Source organism: Rhinolophus sinicus, linkage group LG06, assembly GCF_036562045.2.
Source record: "Rhinolophus sinicus isolate RSC01 linkage group LG06, ASM3656204v1, whole genome shotgun sequence".
Lineage (NCBI taxonomy): Eukaryota > Metazoa > Chordata > Mammalia > Chiroptera > Rhinolophidae > Rhinolophus > Rhinolophus sinicus.
The window spans coordinates 13,993,650-14,007,775 of NC_133756.1; the positions used below are offsets into that span (position 1 = coordinate 13,993,650).

Consider the following 14,126-nt stretch of genomic DNA (forward strand, 5'->3'; position numbering starts at 1 on the left):
TAGAAAGCTGAAAGTGAAGTGAAACGACTCTATATAAAACTTTACTTTTCCACAGGCTTTCAGTAGAAAACAAGAGGAGTTTTATTCCTCCTCCTTTAGGTCCTTGGCTAGACCTCCAACACATGCCAGAATCAGAGAAGTGGTCATGGCTAGACTAGTGCACCATGTGCAATGTGCCTCTGCACCTCCCCCCAGAGACCGCCACCTCACTGAGCCGGCTGGGCACTTCTCAGGGAGGCTCTGGAGGCTTTGTGAGCCCCCCAGAAGAAGAAACGCAGGCACTCACTGCGTACCTGCTGGTCACGGTGTGTCTGCTGGACTTTTTGAAAAGCCCTTTCTCTTAAGATGCAACAATGCTGAAAGGTTGGTATCACGAGTCCCCTTTTGCAGATGAGGAAACCGGCTCAGAGAGATGAGCCCCTCGCTAGTAAGTCGCAGGACTGGGGGGAGCTGAGGCTGTGGGACTCGAAAGGCCTTGCCTCTCCCATAATAATGCTCAGAGCACCAGAGTCTGGGAGGCTGAGAGGCCGTGGCTCAGAGAGGAGTCCTGTGCAGAATCGGAGAGACTAGGTCCTGCCGTCACTAAGCCCCGATGGTCCCTAGAGAACTTTCTTTCCCCCAGAGCAGCATGTGATGCCTGTAGTTTGTTCCAGAAGCACACTGGACTTGGGTCAAAGAGCTACTGTCCGGGGTGGGGACGTGTTACACAGGCAGTATTGTCACCATGGGACTGGAGAGGGGAGGGATGGGAGACGTGGAAGATGTGACATGTGGGGAGAGGGTTGGTCTCCAGCACACATCTGGGGACGCTCTTCCGTTTTCCTCCTCCCAGCCTGTCCAGGGTCAGTGTTTCTTGACATGGCCTTGCAGGCCCCTCCTGACACTCCAGTCAAGAAGCCACTTCCTTAGTGGGCTGGCAGCTGCTGGGTAGGCCTGGGCTTATTTCTAAGCCTGGATTAATGCTCCAGGTTCTTATGAAGAGCCGTAGGTTGGGCGCCAATACGTTTATTAGTCTTGATACTGTGTCTGGCCCAGCGTAGTCCCCAGAGACCTGGAGATGAGCAGCCTACGCGTCTCCTGCCTTGTGGAGCTCCGTTCTGGTCAAGAAGCAGATCTTAAGGAAACACTGTCCACCCTACCTAAGGGCTGGGGAAGCCCAGGCTGGGGCAGGTGGTGTGGGTGTGGTCCAGCAGGTGGCAAGCTGTGGAAGTTGGATGTCAGGCTAAGGCATGGGGGCTCATCCTGTGGGCAAAGAGAGACTTCCTGCATTTGAAGCAAGAGTCGCCTATCAACAGATTTGTGCTTTAGAAACAGAATGACCAGGTGTATTTATTTTCAATAAATAGGTATGATTTTTAAAGTGAAAATGAAAGTATCTCCATTTTGTTAAAACAATAGCAAACATAAGGAAACACAGAACAGATGACTATGAGCCTGGCTGACCTGCTTACCTATATGGTGCTGATGAATAGAAAGAGCCCTGGCCCTGGAGTGAGAGAGACCCTTGCCCACGTTCAAGACCCTGCCACTGACTTGCTGGACGACGTTAGCAAATTGCGTCCCCATTTCAACCTCAGTTCCCTTGCCTGTAAGATGGGAATACTGTCACCCAATACACAGGGTTGTCATTAGGACAAGAAGGCATGTCAGAGGAAACTGTACACACTGGACAAAGGTAAAATGCTAAGGTGAGGCTCCAGAAGGCTCCATGTACACAGCTGGGCATATTTCAGACACCTAGCTGCCCTGTTGTAAACGTACCACCCAGCAATTTCTCGGGAAGTCTCTCTCAGCTGTTCCAGCTCAAATCAAAGCCTGTCCTGTAAAAACATGGCCCCGTCCGGAGAAGCAATTGCCCATGTGTTTGGTGGGCCACCTGCCCGCCACGTCCAGCCTGCTGGGCCATGAACATCAACAACGGCCCCTTCCTGGTGGGAGAAGGAACAGGGAGCCGGCTTGTTCTCCGAGAGCAGAGGACTGGCCGGCGACGAGGAACATTTTAAGGTGGGACGCTTCTTCCTGCACCTTTGGCAGCTGTCTACATAAGGCGTCCATTATATGCGGGCCCCAAGGCCAGCAGGCCCGAGGGCTAAACTAAAATTAGTGTAAAATGTGCACCCGCCAGAGACACGGAACATCCGAAGGTCAGATGCCTCCAGCCAGCCGTCCAGGCGGGCGGGAGTCGGGGGTGGGGGTGGGGGTGGGGGTGGGTACAGAACAGCTGTGGCAGCAGCTGCCTCCTGATTCTCTCGGCTCAGGGACGACGGCCCTGCCCAGAGACCTGGTTCAACAGCTCAACTTGAGTTAAAAAAATAGAAGGCAGAGTAGAATCCCAGCTACAGTTTTTAAAAAATCTGTGTATGTGCATAGAAAAAAGGTGGGAGAGAATTTCACTGAATATCTGAGAGGCGATCGCAGTCTCAAATGTGGAATTGTGGGTGAATTTTTTTCTTTTCCTGTACTTTCCAAAATTTTCTCAATAAATATGTATTACTTTTGTAATCAGAAGGAAACACAATAAAAGATGCTGTCAATTGTATGTTTCTATTGAATATAATTTAATACACATTTTAAACATATAAAAATTATTAAATTGTAAATGCTCACAGGCATATGGTATATACGTGTGTGTAAATATATTTATATATCTAGTCCACTGGTGTTGGCAGCTTTGAATCCTAAAGTGTCGTGACCGGCTGGCATTAAAGATCGACATTCTCCAACTCTTCATTTGGTGGAGAAAACTGAGGCCCCAGAAGCAAAGCAGGAAGCTGAGAAACAACTTTTCACTGAGCCTAGTCCTATGCTGGAGCTTCTCCAAATCTTAGCCGCTTAATTCTGTAGTTGTTTGTATGTTGTTTGTATGTCGTTGTTGTATGTATCCACTTTATGGAGATGGAAACTGAGGTACCGAGAAACGAACTGATTCACCCAAGGGCACCCGCTAGGAAGCCACAGAGCTAACTCCCAGCCTCAGTTTTCCATCCCCAGCCCACTGAGCATGAAGGAAGGAAGTGTCTTTGAAAAACACCTGCTCCCTGAAGTCTCAAACACTCAGAAAGTCATTCCTCACAAGCAACTTTTGAATGGTCTTTCCTGAGCCCCTTGTGGGCGGTGCATGCCTTCCCTGTCTCTGGAGGGCTTGTGGTCTTGCTGCCAGATCAGCTCCCCGGGAGCCTCTGAGGGTGACAAACAGTGATATGGGGACAAAAAGGGCACAGCACCTTCCTTTTCCCGATGTGGGACAGGACAGGTGGGAAAAGCTTGCTAGGGAAGGCAGGCAGGTGTCAGCCTTCAGGATAAGGAGGGTTGGCCAGAGAGGCTGCCATTCAAAGTCTCCCTTATCTGGTCCCCTCCAGCCTTCCAGTGCCCCAGACCTGCAGTGCCTCAAGGCCACCCCAGGTGCTCGGACCTGAGGCCTTTGATGCAGCTGCAACCTCTGTCTGCAGTACCTGTCCCTACCCCCATGTTCCGCCCCAACTCTTTCAAGGTCCAATTCATCCATGCATTCTTGTTAGTGAACACATTTTTATTGAGTGCCTACTATGTGCTAGAGCAAGACTGACCTAGTCCCAACCCTGTCTGTGCCTCTAGTTCTTAGAAAGGGCTTAGTGCTTAGGCTACATGGGTCATTCAAACGTGGACTCTGAGTCCAGATTGCCTGGGTTCAACCTGGCTAAGCGGTGTATGCTCAGGACAATTACTCAGCCTCTCGGTGCATCAGTCCTCCTCATCTTTAAAAGAGGGTGATAATAGCACCTGCTTCACAGAGTTGTTGTGCAGGTGGAGTGAAAATGCATATAAAGCTCTTAGAACAATGCCTGGCATGTCTAAGTCCTTGATAACCACGACTTATTATAATCCTTATTATTACTGTGTGGCTGAGATTCCCTCCTCATGATACCCCCGCTCCTAACCTCTGGCCGCCCCCTCCTTTATGGTTCTGTAGCACTTTGAATGCCCCTCCCATTAGAGAATCAATAGTTATACAGTCTGGGCATGTAAGGGGCCGTCCCCCTCCCTCTGTGTACCTGAGGCAGGGACCAATTTTTAGTCATCTCTCTCTCTGCCCCAGCACAAACACAGCAATGATGTCACCAGGATGAATTCAGAGTTTGCAGGTAACCCATGCCCTCGATTCCAACCAAGGAAAGCCTCAGAAGCTCCTCACTGCACATCTGGCCTTATCACAGAGCTCGCTGATGTTCCTTTGAAGCCTGCCCCAAGCTGGCAAAGGGACTGGGCACTAGGCTCCCTTGAATACTTCTCTGTGACGGAAGCTCTGCCAGGCAGGCCATTATAAACACCAACACCGATGCCCCACCACACCAGGATGTTTCCCATGCTCACGCCTCCGCACGTGTTAGTCCCTCTGCCTAGAATACCCCCACTCCCTTCCTGCCGTCCTCCTGTGCTGACAAAACCCCATAGATCCTTCCAGTGCCAACTCACCCACCCCGCCAACACTCTTTTGTATTACAGTCCCCTACAGAATGTATGGCTCCCTCTCTTCTCTGCTTCTCTTGTATGTGCTTCTGCTGCTACTCGTTCTCACAGTACATTGCTATTTATTTGTTTACATGTCCCTTCTCTAGAAGGGACCATCTCATTCCTATCTGGGCCCCCAGTGTACACTAGTGCCTGGAACAGAGGGGTTTCAAGGAAGTTCTGCTGAATGAACTTTTTAAAGGAAAGTCAACAGGGCTGCCTTCCTGCTAAGGCACACGTGCTGACTGTTCATGCCACCTTTTGAACCAAAACACTCACAGGCCTTTCTCGGCCACCACTGCCCTCACTGGCCACCTGCTCCAACACAGGGATGGGAGTTGATGGAGGAGCGTGGAATGTAAGTGCTGACCGCCTGGTGGGCACTGAGCCGGCTTTTCACATGAGCTCTGGCATTTGATTCTGGAACCACCTGAAGAAGTAGGTAGTTTAGAGGTGAAGACCCGGAGGCTCAGACCAGTTACACTGGTCCCCAAGGGATGACAGGGCAGCACTGGAGTCCAGCTCTCTTGGGCCTCAGAACCTACTTTTTCTACCGGGATGACAGATGTGAAAGTATTTTGAGTTCTGCCAAGCGGAGAGACTGCAAAACTATAAAATTGCGAAGTATTACCCACCACACAGAAAAACCCCAGAGCAGGAGGCACCTTGTTATTATCTAGGAGAGAGAAGAGCACCTAATAACAGAATAGACTCCTTAAAGGTTGCTGCCCTGGGGGAGACAGCATGCGGTCCTTCATGGACATGGAGGAGAGCTGGGTGAGGTGGGCAGAGGGGCTCTGATGGCGAGCCGAGCAGGCTGCTACTGAAGGGGCCACAGCTTAGGACAGGAGCGCCTGTGATTCTCTGCGTCCGGAGACTCTGGGCCACAGACACCCCAGCAAGGGGCGTCCTGCCCTGGACCTCCAGATATCCTGGTTTAGTAGCTTCTAACATGAGCGCCTCTTCTTAGTCCTCGGCCTCTAGCCTGCGTACCACAGAGCTGACTATCTCCCTTCCTTGAGCACATAGAGCCCAATCTGAGCTCCTGGGCATGACAGTCAAAGGCCTGCCCACTTCTCCCAGCCTCGCCTCCGCACACTCCTCTGTGCCTATGTCCCAGCCACTCCACTTTTGCACCTGCTTCCTTCTCATCCTAGAATGACTTTCTTCCTTTGTTTTTAACCTGGTGAACTACTCATCCTTCAAAGCCCAGTTTAAGTATCATCTTAAAACGGTCTTCCCTGAAACCACCACCACAACCAAACCCAAACAGAACAGAGTTCCCCTGCCTTCCCGTGTTTCCTGCATTGTGGCCTATTTGCATGTCATCTCCTCCACTGAATGGGACGCTTCTCGAGGGCAATGACATACTTCATTCGTCTCTGCCTCAGTGCCCAGCACAGAGGATACAGCACAGCAGGCAACAAACACGTCCAGATGACCAGGCCCTACCTCAGTTTCCCTACCTCGCATCTCACTCCCAGGTACTCCCACAGCTCACTCTGTAAATGGCCAAATGCCCCTGCCTCCAAGGAATTCGGTGTGTTGGGGAGACAACGTGGAAGTGAATGAGTAAACCCAGGGAGGTGTGAGTGATGACAGAGGGATAAACTATGTGGCAGGTACTATGAACAAGGCCAGCTGGGTGGTCAGCAGAGGATCCCACTGGTTTGGATAGGAGGACAGTGGAGGGGCCATGGGCAAAAGCAAGGAGAGGTGCTGCTCCATTCAGGGACCTTCATAGGGCTGGGGGTCAGGGTTGTGTAGTGGGGAGCTGGAGGTGAGGGACATGGGGCTGGTGAGGGCCTGGGCCAGGCCATAGAGGACCCCTCCAGGTCATCTCAGCTGCTTTTAGCTCCTTCCTAGTCCCCAGCCCCTCAAGTTCCCAGTATGTTTTGCAGCTGAGCCAACCAGTTCTCCTGCCTGAGGAAGCAGGTACAGGCTGACACTCACCTGCCCATCCTCAAACCACCTTGAGGCAGCCACCAGGCCTGGCTAGACTCAGGCAGGGGCCTGGAAGCAGGGTGTTGACTTCCTGCTGCCATAAATCCTGGCATGTGTCACCTAAGCCTTCTTCAAGACGGGGTGGCACAGCGGTGGGGCAGCCTCCAGTCTGTCAGACAGCAAAAGGGCCTCTGCCTGCCCTCTGGTCCTCGTCTCCTAGACAGTTCTCCCAGCCTGACCTGAAGACCTGCCCATGAGCTTTGGCTCTGCACTCACGCCTGCTTTAATGGGGGCCTCACGGTTAGTTTCACCTGGTCTCCTGCCCTGCATTGCCCCTCACTCAGTTTGAGCTTCATACCCACATGCTGCTGAGGGCCTGCCCAGCTGTCAGTGCATGAGCAGCCTTTGCAACTGGGTACTGGCAGCCTACAGTGTCCGTGACGTGCTGCCCAGCCATGAGAGGGCAGGTGTGGGGCTGGTGACAAGCCCCTGAATGTACACGTGCACACACACTGGGCACACACAAAGCCCATCCCCAACTCCCTGTGGACGTGAGCTCCATGAGCAATCAAACAGAAGATGAGTCCTAGGAAAGTGGCAGACAGCTGGTGCGCCCACCAACCCTTCCCTACCCCATGGCCTTGGCAGGAACAGCTGGCTTGAGGCCTGCCCAGTTCACAGAGTTCCACCCCCTCACTTTTCAAACAGGGAAACAGAGACACAGAAAGGGAGGGACTTGCTTGACATTTTTCTGAGCAGTAAAGGCAGAGTAGGGTCAGACCCAGATCCCTGGCTTCTATCCCAGGGCGCATGCCTATCACCATATGCTGCTTTTGCAGAAATGCCAGCTGAAGGACTCGGGACATTTGGCAGGATTTTCCTGAAGTCTCAGTAGAGTATGGGGCTCCATTCTTCTCCCAAGGCCGAAGTCACCCCCACCTGCCTACTGGCCACAAACATGGCCCACTGGCCTTTGGGCTGTGCTGACATTACTCTATGTCCTGTGGTGTGAGGGACAGAATGGGGGAGCTTACCTGCCAAAAGCTAGCTGTGGTCTCATGGTCAAGATGTGTCAGAGATTTCTAAGAGCTTGGAGGACTGTATTGGAGGGAGACCTGTGGGAAGTAGAGAAAGTGAGAATATTATCCACCATCTGTCAACTTTCACTTGAGTTTGAAAAATGCATCCAAAAGTGATGGCCACAGCCTTGGTGAGAACGGCCTCATAGCCAAGCCCCACTACCACCTCTTCTACAACACGGTCATCTCAGGGTCAAGGTCTGCCCCCCGCCCCCCGAGATGCAGCCATTGCCTCATCACGCCCCTCAGAGCTGAAAGTCCTGAACCCCCGCCATTCTATTTCTGCTCTCAGGGTGAGAAACTCACTTTCAAGCACTCGTGGATGCTCCCTGAGCACCATTCGTCATAATTCACTCACTCTTTCTTTCATTATCCATTCATTCATGCAAGCATTCAATAGCCATTTGGGAAAGCTATTAGATGTTAGTGTCAGGTCTTATGGAGATAAAGTCACTGAGAGTGACAGTTCAGCTCTAGGAAGAAAGTCACTTGTAGAGCCAGGACAAATGCCACAGGCTCCCAACACCCAGCCTGGTGCGTGTCCTCTCTCCTCTGAGTGATCTCTGTGCCAGACACTGGGCAGTGTTTTGTGTATACACCGTGCAGGATGCTTCCCACCACTTTCAGCACAAGGACTCCTTTTTGTATGAAAATATTTCTCAAAACTCCTCCTGATGGTAACTGTACACTTAGTATCTTTTCATTAGGAAAATAAGCAACAATACAAGAGCCAATGAACATAATGCTTTACAATTAACTTGTATTTTAGTAATCACAGTACCACCACATATATTTAAGTAATGGTTACACATACTCATTTGAGACATGTTATTTATGTCTTCTGGGCTTAAGGCTTTGACCCCCTGGGATTCATTCATTCACTATTCATTCAGTATGTATTTATGGAGCACCTCCCTCTGAGATGCCCAGCCCCATGACCCACAGGTTAGGGACCCTGATACAAGAAGGAGTGGTGGCTCTACAGTGAGGCACGCTTAAGCTCACGCTCAGCTCAGGCTGGCTGTGTGCCCTTGGGCAGGCCACTTGCCCTTCTCCAGCTCAGTGTCCTCATGAGTAAAGTGGAGATGATTATCCTGACTCCTGACATTGGAAAGTTAAGAGGATAAAACAAGATAGTAGAAAGCACCCAGGTCAGGGTCTGGCATAAAGCAGAAGCTCAACAAATGGACACCAGAGGATTATCATCATCGTCACCATCATTCTCTTCAGCATCTCTGCCATTATCACAACCACCACCATTAACATCATGAATATTGTCATTGTGGCTACCAACAGCAGCAACAGCACTGTCACCAACACCATCATCATCACTACGTCTACCGTCCTCATCATAATATTATTGTCACTACCAACAATAGCAGCAGCACCATCACCATCATCAACACTAACAACACCATGGCCACCTCCACCCCCATCATCATAAATACCATCATTGTTACCATCAACATCATCATCAGCATCATCAGCATTATCATGACCACAATACCACCACCACCACCATCATCAGGAATTCCGTTATTGCTACCATCAGTATCATCACTGTCATCCTCAGCAGCATTACCATCACCATGACCACTACCACTGATGTCTTCATAAGTATCATCATTGTTACCATCAACATCATCATTATTATCAACATTATCATCACCATCATCAGCGTTATCACCACCATAACCACTACCACCGTCATCATAAATATCATCGTTACCATCAACAGTAGCACCATCACCATCACCGTCACCACTACCACTACCACCACCATCATCCTGCTTCCTTCTCTTCCTGAACCTCAAGAAGATTGTCTTTGCCCCTCTAGCAGAACAACTCTACCTTATAATAGAGTTATTAGGTTGGTGCAAAAGTAATTGCGGTTTAAAACGTTAAAAATTGCAAAAACCGCAATTACTTTTGCACCAACCTAATATTTGTATTCATATCTTGTTTCTCAGGTTCATGCTCACCTCTATCACTTCAGAGTTGTCTGAACTTGGGTAAGTTACTTAACCCACCTGAATCTGTTTCCTCATATGTAAAATTGGACAGTAGTTTTAATAATTCATGAAATTGTTGTAGTGATTAAACAAAGTATGTATATAAGAACTCAACACAACATCTGGCCTCTGGTCCATTGCCAGGATGAGGGCATTGGTGAGAGCCACAGGAAGGATGCCTGTGCCCACATAAGGCAGAGACATGTCCCTTACAAGCCACAACTATAAGGGAAAAGAGAAGGTTTCATTGTGTAAATGAAAAAATACAACTCATGATTGTGCTTTCATGGGGAGCCTTGGGGGGGTAAGGAAGGGCTTGACATCTCTGGGATGGCAGTTCTGGAGTAGTCTGAAGGCTCTCACAGGTGGTAGGCTGAAGCCCAAAGTGAGGAGAGTTTCTGGTGGGTGGAAAGCCTAGAGGGCAAATACATGAACTAAGGCCACGTCTCATTCCTGTTCCAAGTAAAAACAAGATGCCCGTTAGCAGTGGGGCGCAGGACCGTAGAGAGAGCCGATGGGGAAGGGGCTCTGGATCACATTTGAATCCCGACCAGCTACTTATTAGCTGTGACCATGGGAAAGTCATTGACTCTTTCCAAGCCTCAGTTTCCTCATCTGTAGAAAAGGAAAACGATAGGCTTACGACAGGGTGGTGGGAGGATTAAATGACATGCCGTAGGCCAAGTGCACGGTACCTTACCTGCCCCCAAAGCAGGTGTTCAATCATAGTTTCTTATTTGCAGACCTAGCCCCGCCTGAAACCGACCCAGGGGTATGGTAAGCTTTCATCTCGAAGGTTTTGTCTTCATCTTCACTTTCGTCTTAAAGAAAAACTCAGGATTGTTCTGGGGCTCTCACCAGTTTCCTGTGATTGGTGAACAGAAGATGTACTGATGGAATTTCTAGAGCAACTGGGAGAAGCCAGGTGGGACAGCCTGCCAAATGAGTGGCTCAGGGAGGCGTTAGAAGGACTTGACAGAATCCTCCACCTGTCACAGTGACATCAGCAGGGGGTCACTTTGTGGAGAGCTGATGGGGAATGCTGATGCGTCTCCGGCACCAAGCAGCCATTCCCACGGTTACGGTTGTGCTTTTCTTACCTCCCTGTGAGGGACGTGTATCACACCGTCTCTGCTGTGTCTTTGGATCAGGCATGGGCTACCATGCGCAGTGTGCATTTGCTGGTTTGGGGCCACTTGGCAACACTTCTCCCTACTTCTGCAACAGCACCCTGATTTCATTTTGGGGAATTAGCTCTCCTGGGCTTGGTGGACAGTAAATCAAGGCTCCCTGCTTTCCTGCAGCCAAGAGGATGCTGAGCTGGGCATATTAAATGCTGTCTTCCAGGTCCTGAATCTTCCATATATGTGGCCATGACAGGACTGTCCCTGATTAGTTCCTGCTTTCTGCTCCCCTGGGGTAGCAGAGGCACTGGGTGAGGGGCTGGATCCTTTTCTGAGCCTGTTTTCCAGCCTTCCAGTCAATTCCGTGAGATTTTATTATCCTTTCAGCCTAATCCGCTTTTGCTTAAGTTGTCTAAAGTCAGCTCCCGTTGCTTACATGAAAAAGCCCAGATGGGTGCACAGAGGGAAAAGTCAAAATGGCTTCCTTTGGTACAAAGGTCTGTGACCAGGTGCTCTGGCACCAAATACAAACAGGAAAAGTTCAAGTTAAATATTAGGAGCTACTCAGTAAAGGTTTTCCTGCTGTTTCTTCCCTGCTGGTAGAGGCCTGCTTTTTTGGGGGACAGACCTTCTGCAGACCCAGGGAGCCAACCATTATTAGTCCAATTCAGCACTAGTGGTTTCATTCTACTTTCCAGTGACTCCTTTGGGTGTTGGGTACGTGACTCAATTCTGGCTAATGGGACCTATTACTCTCATTTTACATCTAAGGGAAGTCTTGGAGTTTCTGGGAAAGAACTTCTTTGCTAATAAAAAAAATTGAGAGACAATGTTCCTCTTGTGTACCACCCACCATCATGTCTACAAATGGCCCTTGGGACCATCTTATGACCTTGGGTGAGATAACGCTGACTCGGTGGTTAGGTTGGCAGAGAGAGGAAGCTGGAAAGAGTGGATTCTTGACATCACTGGGCTGCTGAGTCATTCAGCTTTGGACCTGCCCTCCCCACCAGGCTCCTGGAGTTCATCAACCCCTGTCGTTTAAGCCACTTGTACTCAGGTTTCTGTTACCTGCAGCCCAAATCATTGTAACACCCAGCCTGAGCTTCAGACCTGGGAATGCATACCCCAACAGCAGGCTGGCACTGCAGCATCACAGGCCAGTGGTAGGAAGGGGGTTGGAGAAGGGAGCCTCCAGAGGTTGGGGCAAGCTTGTGATGGGTCCAAGCAGAACCACTCATGGGTGGGACAGAGGCAGCCTCTAACACTGGCAATCTCTTAAGCTAGAAGAATGTCAGCATCATTTCCTGGCAATCTTCCGTGTTTAAAGCAAGAACCCAGCTAGCACCTGGAGGGCATGGGGAACAGAATCTAGCCCAAAGAGGAGTTTAGGTGGAATGCTAATAGCTAGTCAGAGTTCTCAGGGTCTGGAGTTCATGTGTGGCTCTGACTCTTGCAGAAAACTGGAGTCCATAGCAGGGAAACAGGGACAGAAAGGAGCAAACCCAGTTCTGTAGAGTTCCCAACATAGCAGGGTTTAGGGAAGGCTGCAGCTCAGTAGGCGCCCCACCACAAGCCCCCATAGGAATGCCAGGTACAGAGTTCAGGACAACTGGGCCAATTCCAGGCCCTGCCAGCCCTCTGGCCACTGACGAGATTTGGACCACTTTGGCTCAGGTGTTTGGCTGGTCCACTGGAGGGACGATGCCTACAGCAGAGTTGGGAAGTCAGGAACCAGCAGAGGCTATGTCAGGAAGCATTTTCCATCAGGAGCTGAAACATCTCTGGGGAGATTTCCAGTTTATGCCAATCTGAGTCCAATGATGTGCAAGCCACCCAGTGCCTCCCAGAGACAGCCCTGCTCAAGTCCCAGGGGACAGTAGTTGGACCTGTGCTCCTCCCTCCAGTGTGTTCTTCGTGCATCAGCCAGGGGATCCGGTGCTTCTTTGTGCTGTATTCTCACCTGCACACTCTGCCTCTTCAGAGCGTCCACCTCCCCTTTCCTAACACTGAACAGACCCCAGAAATAGTCTGTAGGGGTCATTTTCAGGGTCGGAAAGATCCCAAGGTCATCCACCTAATGTACCAACCTCCTGTGACAAAAAGGGAAACAAGCACAGACAAGCAGGGGAGCGCTCTCAACTTGCTGTGTGACTCTGGGCGGTCACATCACCTCCAGGGTCGTGCCCGCTCTGACATCCCATGGCCCTGCTTCCAAAGGACCAACACGTGTGAAACAGTAAATGAATTCTCCACAGCCACATGAAATGGCTCTAACTTTAAGTCTGACTCTCCTCCCTCTCCTCTCTCCTCTTCCAGCAACTGGGTCCCCTACGCACACCTATAAGTCCAGTCCTACTGCTTGTTTTCAAACTACTCCTCCCTCTTATAATGTGCAGCATTGTGGTGATATGGTGGTGGCCACTAGTGGCTTCCGAAGCAGGTGCTCGTCTGGGAATTTTGCATAGATTACCTCATCGAATCCTAAAGAGGGCCGTATCAGGCAGTTACCATTGTTACTCCCACTTTACAGATGAGAGAGCTGAAGGCCAGCTTACAAAGGTCACTAGCAGGTAAGAGGTGGTGCCTGGATGTCCCCCTGACAGCCCCATGTCAGCTGTTTCTCTGCACTCTGCTCTGCTGTGGGCCTGGACTGGATTCCTCCCACTGCACCGCCCTGGGCTGGCCTTGAGCACCGGCTCTGCCCTGTGGGCATGGAGGGTCTCACGTCCCAGGCCTCTCTCACTCCCAGCACTTCAGGTTTCTGTCATGTCCTTCAGAGAAGACACAAGATTTGACAGGACCTGGAAGAACAGGCACAGAGTGTAGGAAGGCCAAGAAGAGGCCAGAAATCACATCTGGCTATTTGCACATAGACCCATGACAGCATCCATGAGTGTGGCTCCCTCACTCACTCGCTCACTGTCAGTTCCTGGGCTTATGGTTTCGGGGCTGATGGCAGCCGAGCATCCCCCGCCTCCAGGGGAAGCTGAGTGGTGCAGTGAAACAGCTTGACAGTCCTGTGTTCAGGCCCTTAGAAGCTCTGTGAGCCTGAGGCAGATCCATGGGCAGGGTGGCCTCTTACAGCCTCCAGCCCTCTGGCTGTGAAATGGGGCTAATGGCATCGATCATGTGTGGCCTTGCTGAGGACATATGAGACAGCTTTGCTGAGTGCCTCGCTCTCAGTGAAAGGCGGTTCCCTTCTGTGCCTTTTCCTCATTGATTCCTGCTCCCCTTGGTGCTGACTGTCTCCTGATGCCAGAGCAGCCCTAACGATGCCCACCACGTGGCTGGCAGGGACCCGAGCACACTCGACATTCTGGAGATAAATACAGGGTACAGGCACCTGATTCTAAACAATGGCTATTCTGGGGTTTAATTGCTCATCAAGGGGAAGGCAGGCACTGGGCAGTGACCAACCCTGGAGGGTCAGGACAAGCCTGGGGTGGAAAACACAGCAAGGTGCAGGTGCAGAGGTG

At 50.7% G+C, this 14,126-nt stretch overlaps 1 protein-coding gene across 6 annotated transcripts in view; it reads right to left on the reverse strand.

Annotated features, from left to right (window-relative positions):
• HIVEP3 (HIVEP zinc finger 3) overlaps window positions 1-14,126 on the reverse strand; it is a 437,757-nt gene that overhangs the window by 153,415 nt on the left and 270,216 nt on the right. For all 6 annotated transcript variants that reach the window (XM_019737161.2, XM_074334520.1, XM_019737160.2 and 3 more), the window contains exon 3: window positions 7,467-7,547. The gene's annotated coding sequence lies outside the window, so the exon portion shown is untranslated. The remainder of the gene's footprint in view (window positions 1-7,466; window positions 7,548-14,126) is intronic.